Raw genomic sequence first — 10,063 nt, forward strand, 5'->3', positions numbered from 1 at the left:
GAAAGTTTGCAAACAAGAGGAGGCCATTCAACCCATCATGCTTGTTTGGTGTTCATTAATAACTGAGAGATCCAAGGATCCTATCCAGCCTATTTTTTAATGTTCCCAAATTTTAAGCATCTACCACATTGCTGGGGAGTTTGTTCCAGATTGTGACGCCTCTCTGTGTAAAGAAGTGTCTCCTGTTTTCCGTTTTGAATGCCTTGAAGCCCAATTTCCATTTGTGTCCCCGGGTGCATGTGTCCCTGCTGATCTGGAAAAGCTCCTCTGGTTTGATGTGGTCGATGCCTTTCATGATTTTGAAGACTTGGATCAAGTCCCCACGTAGTCTCCTCTGTTCCAGGGTGAAAAGGTTCAGGTCCCTCAGTCTCTCAGTAGGACATTCCCTTCAGACCTGGAATAAGTCTGGTTGCTCTCCTCTGAACTGCCTCTAGAGCAGCGATATCCTTCTTGAAGTGTGGAGCCCAGAACTGTACACAGTATCCAGATGAGCTCTAACTAGTGCATTGTACAGTCTGAACATTACAAAAACAAAATGTTAGGGTATATTGTCAAAACTGTAGAATTGAGAACAAGGGCAGTAATGTTCAGACTGTACACAGTATCCAGATGAGCTCTAACTAGTGCATTGTACAGTCTGAACATTACTGCCCTTGTTCTCAATTCTACAGTTTTGACAATATACCCTAACATTTTGTTTTCCTTTTTTTATTGCTTCCCCACATTGTTTGGATGGAGAAAGTGAGGAGTCCACACTTTCTCATGTGTTACTTAATCTAGTTCTATTCCTCCCATAGTGTAATTATAGTGGACATTTTTGTTACCTGCATGTATTACCTTGCACTTGTCCACATTACTTGCACTTGAATTTCATCTGCCAGAAACACACTGTGTGCGAATCTATTTACTGAAATGAACGCTCTTGCCATGAGACCATAAACAGGAAGATTTTCCTATGTTGTGCCTTTCAGTGCCAAAAAACAACTCTGTTCTGACAGGCAGGGAGTAGAGGGGGAGGGTAGAAGGGGCAGAAGGTGAGGATTTGCTGGGGTCAATGCAACAAATTAAAACATCCATTTATATCCAGGGATCCAGTGTTCTGTGGCATCAGCAAATCAGTAATTTTTATTTTTGTAATGGTAAAAAGGTTAACTGTGTGTCAGGGGCTATAGCTGTTAAACACATTGTCTATCTTGAGGAAGCCTTTATCAGCAGTGTGCAGTGAGGATGATGATAATGAAGTATATAATGACTTTATCATTACAACAAGGGACAATATAACAAAAGACAGCTGTGGGAAATGTACTTTATAGGAGGAAAATGCAGCCTTGGACTTCTGCAGACCAAGAGGCACACTTTCATCTATCCATTTTCTTAAATTAATTGAGTAACTGTGCCATTCTTTCTGCAGGGGACTTTCAGTGCAGCAAGATAATTTTGTAGCACTGATGGAGCCCTGTGTGTTACGGGACTTTGGGTGCAGGTTGTGTCTGTAGTTTGTAACCAACTGCAGAACCATGCTCAGGTGTACAAATCTGAAGCATGTGGAGCCTGCTCGGATCCATACTACCATCCTGGACTCACCTCTGACCACCCTGGACTACACACAGCTCCACCAGCAGAGCATCAATGCAACCCTAACAGACCAGTCCCTTGATGCGGGAATGCTCTACCTGCTTGAAAGGGATGATGTCCCGCTGATGAGCTCAAACAATACAAGCCCGTCTGTCACACACCTGCAGTATATAGCAACTTACCTGTAGGCCTACCAACTTTTTGCATTGACGTCAACATGGCAAAGTACTTGTAGGTACATCCCTAAAGCACACAATCTGTGCCTCCAGCAGCATTCAAACGACAACAACTCTGGGGTGGGTGTAGGGTTTAAGTGGAATTCAGCATAACATCAGAAGAAAAAGGAGTGATCATGCATGCAAGAGCTAAGAAGCAGTTGATCTCACAGGCTGATTAGCTTTTGTGGTCTGGGCTGCATAGGTATGAGGAGACAATGGTACCTTCAAAGACCAAGTCCGGCGCCTGAAAAAGAGGAAAATGCTGAAGACGTGCCAGGTTTAACAGGCTAGACTGGAGACTAGAATACTACACTGTAGGTTATGGAAAGGTCCCCAGGGATCAACATTCACCATGTTCTGTATGAAACACTTCACATAAAAGTTATCTTATTAATTAGAAACAAATCAATTCAATAATTAATAATAAATAAAGGAAAATGCGGGTGGTTAAATAATTTTATATTTTCCAACTGGGGATTTCATCTGATCTAAATTCACACCTGGAATGGCTCTAGCCTCAAGATAACCTGCCCAAATTAAAACCCTCCTGTATCCAAACATTCTATTTATTGTATATTTTTTCTTTTTTTTGTGTTTATTTTGTTTGGCGGTGTGCTTCTAGTTCTAGACATGAGCCAAGAACACTTACAACAGGAAACACATTACTAAAGGACTTGCCAAAAAAATTAATAGATTTTCTGAGTCTGCCGGCAGAGATTTCCTTGACTTTACTAATGTTATTTCTAGTCACGAAGAAACAATTACTAGGGACTTCCAGAGCTCATGAGAACCTTTTTGGCTACTGCAGCTTATTAAGTTTCCTATTGACTTGCAGCAGAGGAAATCAAATTGAATTGATTCAAATTTCCAATGGTGGAATTGCCCAGGGTGTACCTCGGGATAAAAGCAATACAAACCCTCAGAGCTTCCCTTAACAATCTTAACAATTATTGCTTTGCATGTGACGCAGATTTGAACTAGGTCTGAGGGGGATTTTAAGTTTGAGTGGGGATAGGAGACTTTCATTGTGTAGTAGTTTGTGTATATCACGATATACACTCACCTAAAGGATTATTAGGAACACCATACTAATACTGTGTTTGACCCCCTTTCGCCTTCAGAACTGCCTTAATTCTACGTGGCATTGATTCAACAAGGTGCTGAAAGCATTCTTTAGAAATGTTGGCCCATATTGATAGGATAGCATCTTGCAGTTGATGGAGATTTGTGGGATGCACATCCAGGGCACGAAGCTCCCGTTCCACCACATCCCAAAGATGCTCTATTGGGTTGAGATCTGGTGACTGTGGGGGCCAGTTTAGTACAGTGAACTCATTGTCATGTTCAAGAAACCAATTTGAAATGATTCGACCTTTGTGACATGGTGCATTATCCTGCTGGAAGTAGCCATCCGAGGATGGGTACATGGTGGTCATAAAGGGATGGACATGGTCAGAAACAATGCTCAGGTAGGCCGTGGCATTTAAACGATGCCCAATTGGCACTAAGGGGCCTAAAGTGTGCCAAGAAAACATCCCCCACACCATTACACCACCACCAGCAGCCTGCACAGTGGTAACAAGGCATGATGGATCCATGTTCTCATTCTGTTTACGCCAAATTCTGACTCTACCATCTGAATGTCTCAACAGAAATCGAGACTCATCAGACCAGGCAACATTTTTCCAGTCTTCAACTGTCCAATTTTTGTGAGCTTGTGCAAATTGTAGCCTCTTTTTCCTATTTGTAGTGGAGATGAGTGGTACCCGGTGGGGTCTTCTGCTGTTGTAGCCCATCCGCCTCAAGGTTGTACGTGTTTTGGCTTCACAAATGCTTTGCTGCATACCTCGGTTGTAACGAGTGGTTATTTCAGTCAAAGTTGCTCTTCTATCAGCTTGAATCAGTCGGCCCATTCTCCTCTGACCTCTAGCATCAACAAGGCATTTTCGCCCACAGGACTGCCACATACTGGATGTTTTTCCCTTTTCACACCATTCTTTGTAAACCCTAGAAATGGTTGTGCGTGAAAATCCCAGTAACTGAGCAGATTGTGAAATACTCAGACCGGCCCGTCTGGCATCAACAACCATGCCATGCTCAAAATTGCTTAAATCACCTTTCTTTCCCATTCAGACATTCAGTTTGGAGTTCAGGAGATTGTCTTGACCAGGACCACACCCCTAAATGCATTGAAGCAACTGCCATGTGATTGGTTGGTTAGATAATTGCATTAATGAGAAATTGAACAGGTGTTCCTAATAATCCTTTAGGTGAGTGTACACCGATCAGCCATAACATTATGACTACTGACAGGTGAAGTGAATAACACTGATAATCTCGTTATCAAGGCACCTGTCAGTGGGTGGGATATATTAGGCAGCAAGTGAAAATGTTGTCCTCAAAGTTGATGTGTTAGAAGCAGGAAAAATGGGAAAGCGTAAGGATCTGAGCAACTTTGACAAGGGCCAAATTGTGATGGCTAGACGACTGGGTCAGAGCATCTCCAAAACTGCAGCTCTTGTGGGGTGTTCCCGGTCTGCAGTGGTCAGTACCTATCAAAAGTAGTCCAAAGAAGGAAAAGCGGTGAACCGGCGACAGGGTCATGGGTGGCCAAGGCTCATTGATGCACGTGGGGAGTGAAGGCTGGCCCGTGTGGTCCGATCCAACAGACGAGCTACTGTAGCTCAAATTGCTGAAAAAGTTAATGCTGGTTCTGAGAGAAAGGTGTCAGAACACACAGTGCATCACAGTTTGTTGTGTATGGGGCTGCGTAGCCGCAGACCAGCCAGGGTGCCCATGCTGACCTCTGTCCACTGCCGAAAGCGCCTACAATGGGCACGTGAGCATCAGAACTGGACCACGGAGCAATGGAAGAAGGTGGCCTGGTCTGATGAATCACGAATTCAAGGTGTTGACTTGGCCTCCAAATTCCCCAGATCTCAATCCAATCGAGCATCTGTGGGATGTACTGCCCAAACAAGTCCGATCCATGGAGGCCCCACCTCGCAACTTACAGGACTTAAAGGATCTGCTGTTAACGTCTTGGTGCAAGATACCACAGCACACCTTCAGAGGTCTAGTGGAGTCCCTCGACGGGTCAGGGCTGTTTTGGTGGCAAAAGGGGGACCTACACAATATTGGGCAGGTGGTCATAATGTTATGGCTGATCGGCGTATATCCTGTATATCAGCTAAAAGCAGGTGCTGGATATTTGTCAATCTTAACCTTATGTAGAGAAATACTGCACCGTTATACATGTTGAGGTACAATACTGAATTTTTCATTCTTTCCTGATCATCAGTATCAAAGTGGTTCTTCATTGAGTGAAGAAAGATCTCTCATAATAATAATAATAATAATAATAATAATAATAATAATAATAATAATAATAATAATAATGATACATTGTATTCCTATAATCATGAACACCGTTTTAATCGCCCCACGATGGACTAATATTAAAAAATTTCAATGCTTGGAAATGGTGAAGAAAAATAAAAGTTAACAATCTTTTAGTGGTTATTTTCTCTTTATAAATCAAGGCGTCTCCTCTAACAATTTCATTTCTATACCTTGTTTAAGTCTCCCATGGAGGCACTATTTAATTGTTTTGCACTATGTTGGGAGGGAGACAGGGTTTGCAGTTCCAAGTTAAATTAATAGAGGAGATGTTCTTTGTTCATGATAATGCATACTGATATATGATGTATTGTTTTTCTTTTGAATACTACTGTTTACCTGTGAACGGTGTACACCTAGTGGGATGGATTAGTGGTACCAGTTCTACATAGCTATGGCTACACTAGGGGAGTTCGGTGGAGTTTGTCACTATTTGTGAGCTGTTGGATGTTGTTTGTTATAATTACATTTTAACTTTTCCTGAAACTTCTCCCTAAAGGTTTAAAACCAGGAGGTTAGTTTTGTTTTTCTTCTTTTTTTTCTTCTTTGTATTTGGAAGTCCTATTCACTTTGGGTATTTTTGGTTTTTATTGAAACTGAATTACTACATATCGTAACTTAATGTGTGTAAAATACATATTTTTGTTCACTGCATTATTTTTTGTATGTTTGTTCTTGTTTATTTGACCAAACTATTTGGAATTGCTTGTCACAGGTCTGATTTTTAAGTTAAAATGATAGATCTCTGAAGGCATCAGAACAATTACATTGCAGCCACCTCAGCAAGCAAATTTCAAGCAATAATTGCAAGCAATAAAATATTTTTGAGTGAAAACTTTAATGTTCTGTTACATTCTAGCCCCAGGACAAAAACTACTTTTACCATTGAGACATTAGCTACAACATGCCCTATTTATAAATACAACCATAGTGAATGTTAATAATGAAGTGAATAATTACAGTTAACTATAGTACGAGTACTTTTTTATATATTTTTTTTATAATGTTTTTATATTGCAGTGTGACTGCTATGAAATCAGATATAGGTGAAACTTTTTGGCAGTGATTTGGTTCTTGAGTTTGTCATTCTTGATTGCTTGCATGACTACATTGATCAAAAGACATTGTTCCCTTTTCCAAGTCTTGATAAGTTGTAACTAAGCAATGCCAGACTCATTGTAAATAGGACTCCTCTTCATGGTTACCAAGTGGGTGTATGTTTTCTGTTGACGGTAAACACACGCTGAACTTCTTTGATGATGGCAGCTTCGAGGACTTGATAGTGACAGTTCTTAAGATAGCCCAAGTTGGGCACCTCCATGTTAAGCAGGAGATTGTAACATCTTGACAGTATTACCATGGGAACATTTCCATTGTGCCACTCAGAAAAGCCACAGTACTCATCTATAAAGCTGTTCTCTCCTCAAACAGACTGAAGATTCGGAAAGCTTTAAATTATAACACAAGGTTGAAATTGCTCTAGAGTTAAAGACTGTGTTGTACAACATTATCTTCTGTCTTTTTTAAATATATATATATTTTTATCGTTGTGCTACTTGAGCTGCTTTATCTGTTTATTTTAGTTGGCTGTGGCTTTGTTGTCATTTAAAATTCACGGGTTTGAAATAAAAGCTTTTTCTGAAAACAATTACCTGAAACAATTGTCGTCTTTTTGGTGGCATTTTGTTGCCAGCAAGGTCTGTGTGAATGGGTTGTTGCATTTAAATACCAGCATTTTTCCGGCAAGGGTCCTAATCTAATTGCCGGCAATTTTCCGGCAACAGGTCTGTGTAAAATGGAACAGGAAAGCGAATGCCAGCAAAAGACGCATCATGTCCTTGCGTCGTCAACTTCGTGCATCAGCTAACTGACATAACCGATCAGAATACGGGCACATTTTTGCGACCACAACACAAAAAGGTTAAGACACCTTTGAACAAGAAAATGTAACCATAATGAAAAATGGACCAGGTTGTTAGAAATGGCGGAGGTTAATAATAATAGTAGTCACAGCAATATTATTGATGAATCAACAGGTTGGTGACCTGTGTAGTGTAACTATTGTCACACATATGTCAGAAGTTATATACCAATAAATCATGAAAAATATAATATCTCTATACAGGCAAAAGTGTTAGGCTGCATTACAGTGAACACTAACAAGAGCTTGTTGTGAGTTATTTAATTTGATTTTAAGGCAGTAATGTCAAACTTTAAAACATGAAAGTTGTTGTGAGCAATCAATCAATTGCAGATCTGCACACCCAGACATTGGTAGATATAGATGTACACACAATGTAATGTCTTGCTTTTTCTCATTTACTTACTTTACTTTACTAATAATCCAACTTTCATCGGTCCGTGTCTCCAAATCCACAGGCTTCTGTAGCGTCTAAGTACATTACATTATTTGTCATTTAGCAGACGCTCTTATCCAGGGCGACTTACATTTGTCTCATTGCCAATGCTACAACACTCTTGCTGGCAATCTCTGTTTTCTGTGTGAATGGGTACATCCTGCAATTTGCCAACATTCAAAGCCAGTGTGAATGGAGGTGCAACAGGAAAAAAGCAGGCAAACGTTGCCTGCATTTTGTGGGCATTTCAGTGTGAATGGGGCTAAAGTCGCAATTCAGAAAATTATGAATATATATAAAAATAAAAAATCAACTGGTCACAGGCTTCAAAAATGTTCTGGAGTAGAATTAAGCTATTTGCCAAGAAACTAGGAATATCCTGACCCAAAGACTGATTTCAGATCTTAATAAAGCTTAAAAGGTGTGGAACATTGCTTGAAATAAACATTTTTGATACACATTTGTTTAAAATGTGTATCATATTTGAAGAATATAGGTCAGATACTGACTGCTTTTTCTTGATTTCCATAGAAAGTGTAGAAAATGTGTGTCAGTATTATAAAAAAATATGTCAGGAGTATCTGTCACACTAAATGCAGCCTAAAATTAAAAAAACCCGGTAGGATTTTAAAGACAACGTCACATTGGTGGAGGTTTAAGTATTGCCTTAAGGAGGCAATTAAAGGAGAGTGTATATTTGCAGGCAGTGCAGCGTGTCTAGCTGTTGACTGGCAGGAGTAATTTATTACTAGGCTGGGACAGTGTTGCCATGACTGCAGCTATGGAGACAGGCTTGCAGTGCACTTGTTATGTGTTCACCTTTAACCCTTTGCCAGGTTTCAGAGGCACTGCGTATGCTTAATCCCTGTCTGTCCACACATGAACAATGTTCAATAGTTTTACAGCCCCAGTTAAATTGCATTATCTACGGCTGCAAACTTGTAGGGTTAAAGCGAAGATGACATCTGTACTTGCTAATTATTACAAAAAGCTTCGAAGTCACTGTTATAAATGGCTGGGATAAGTGCTTCGAGTTGCTTTCCCAAGTTGCTGCATTGGCCCCATTGGCATCATACAGGAGGATTGTTAATCCCAAATAAATATTTTGGTAAACTTGCTGCAGCCTTTTCACAATGTGTTTTTCACGCCTGGGGTGCATGTCTGTGGTTGGGGAGACGTGGGTTAAGGTGGGCATAGTGTAGAGAGTGGCTCCACAAGAATACAGCAAGAGAGATTGACAATCTGTGAAAGAGAGAGAGAGGGATGAACAGAGCCCTGTACCCTACTGTTCCCATCTTGCAAAAGGGCTTCATTGCCACTTCTTATTTCTAAACTGCAGGCTCTCCCCCGGGCGCTTTGGAAAGCCTCTGCTAAATGACTTGGAATTACAATCTGATTCAGCACAAATCATCAATGTGGCTCTTTTTGCATTTGGCTCCTTAAGTAGCGGCCCGTCTCTTCAATTACTCCCACTGCAATGGAGGACGCTGCGCTGGATCAAAAGAGATCGACATGCTTCTCTTTCGATTCAAATCTCTTATCGGCTGTTAAGAGGACAGTATTCACAAGCCTTAGCAGTTGAGAAGTCACCACAGTGTACTTACACACACCTGATTAGCACAGTGCACAGTGTCTGCAGTGTGCTGATCGAAAATCCTAAAGGCCATATTTCATATAATAATAATCAGATTAACATATTTGTAACACTAAGCTTAAACTATGTTGAAAGGAATTAAAGTGAAGTCACTACTGAAGTAATTGACTGCATATACAGTACAGTATATGATGGTACCCAGTTATGTCCAGATGCTACCTAGGTTATCTGAAATTAAGAAACAGTTCCCCCAGAGGTTGATGGGACATTACCTTTATGCTGGAAACACTTGAAAAGCCTTATTTCGCCACCCTCCTTGCATGGCCACATAAGGCTGAAGGAGCAACCTGGAAAGTTGGGGGAACTGTTTCTTCATTTCAGATATCCCAACGTTATCTTTCAATTTCGAAACACATCGTTCTATTAAATCTTTATTTTATTCTGTTTGTGTTGTGTATTTATTAATATTACCATTATTTTATATTTGTGCAGTAACTAGTTCTACTCTTTGATTGAACAATTAAACAGAAGAGTGCTCCTATTTATTCAGAATAGTGGAACTAAACCACGTCCACCCCCACCCCGTGACTGTAATACTGAGCACCGCGGTGAATTTTTTAATGGTATATTGATACCAAAAATCTGTCACCGGCACAGTCCTAGGTGCGATGTCTCAGCGGCGGGTAGTGGCTGACTGGGAAGGCGACTGGGAGGTCTGTGTGCCACCCTGGGCGTCCTGGAACTGCGGGCGTGTCCGTGTCCCAGTCTTCTTCCTATGAGGTTGCGTCTGCTGAGGAGGGGGGGCCTGGATTGCAGACGGTGGTGCAAATCAGCAGGTGGCCTAGGCCTTGGCTGGGAAGGAACAGGCACAAGGACATAGCACTGCTAGGGCTGGCGGGCCACAGAAGGGGGCCCCTGGT

This window comes from Amia ocellicauda, chromosome 19, assembly GCF_036373705.1.
Source record: "Amia ocellicauda isolate fAmiCal2 chromosome 19, fAmiCal2.hap1, whole genome shotgun sequence".
Lineage (NCBI taxonomy): Eukaryota > Metazoa > Chordata > Actinopteri > Amiiformes > Amiidae > Amia > Amia ocellicauda.